We start from the raw sequence: 1,004 nt of genomic DNA, 5'->3' as shown, positions 1-1,004 counted from the left end.
CATGTATTTAAATGTGAATAATTCATTGGTTACTGTCCTAGAGATGGACCAGATAGAACCAGAAACTTTTTAAACTGGTTTTTTAGACAGGAGCAATTACTGACATGGTACTAATTCTTACACACGTTATCTCCAGTTTGATAACTGTTTGCCTGTTTTGTGTATTTGATGCCTAATAACTGACTCAGTAACTAATAACTGAACGTACACAGGAACAGTGTGTAATTCTCGGACATTTTCGACAATGCTTATATTATAGTACTCACAGTTTTTAATATACAAAAAAAATTAAATTGAAACTTCTTGGCAGATTAAAACTGTTTGCCCGACCGAGACTCGAACTCGGGACCTTTGCCTTTCGCGGGCAAGCGCTCTTCCAACTGAGCTACCGAAGCACGACTCACGCCCGGTACTCACAGCTTTACTTCTGCCAGTATCTCGTCTCCAACCTTCCAAACTTTACAGAAGCTCTTCTGCGAACCTTGCAGAACTAGCACTCCTGAAAGAGAGGATATAGCGGAGACATGGCTTAGCCACAGCCTGAGGCTCTAACTGTGTTCTTCTTTTCTTTTGTGGAACTGATATACTTAAATATATGTCGAGACTTCGTAATACTTATGTTTAGTCGACTTTGCTCCTGATATTGGTACTGTTGTTAATGTCTACTGAAAATTCACTTTCAACAGTGCACTGATCTTAGAAAGTCATTGCCTGCACTCTCCACATACTTCTTCCCAATTCCAGTTTGATAGTGCTCTTGAGAAATCTGGCGCTTTATATATTGGAAACAGTAATTTCCGTTTGTATGTAGTTTGGTGCCCTCTTCCAGATCATGTTTTACTCTTCTTATATGGTTGAAATGATCATACTGTCTGAGGCCCTCTACAGATATACCACAGTTTTCCCTATATATATATTTGTAAAAGGCAGCGCTATTTTCTTAAATAGCAATAAAGAAAAATCTGTAACCAGCCACAAGCCAGCAGCAAAGATCTGTCGCATTT

General features: G+C 39.0%; 1 non-coding gene across 1 annotated transcript; it reads right to left on the bottom strand.

Moving 5' to 3' along the window:
- Positions 1 to 321: 321 nt before the first annotated feature.
- Trnas-cga (transfer RNA serine (anticodon CGA)) lies at positions 322 to 396 on the bottom strand. Its single transcript has one exon. It is a non-coding gene; the product is annotated as a tRNA-Ser (tRNA).
- Positions 397 to 1,004: the final 608 nt, after the last annotated feature.

Source organism: Schistocerca gregaria, chromosome 2 (genome assembly GCF_023897955.1).
Source record: "Schistocerca gregaria isolate iqSchGreg1 chromosome 2, iqSchGreg1.2, whole genome shotgun sequence".
Classification (NCBI taxonomy): domain Eukaryota; kingdom Metazoa; phylum Arthropoda; class Insecta; order Orthoptera; family Acrididae; genus Schistocerca; species Schistocerca gregaria.
The sequence above is the reverse complement of the archived record's forward strand: the minus strand, read 5'-3'. Positions and strand labels throughout refer to the sequence as shown.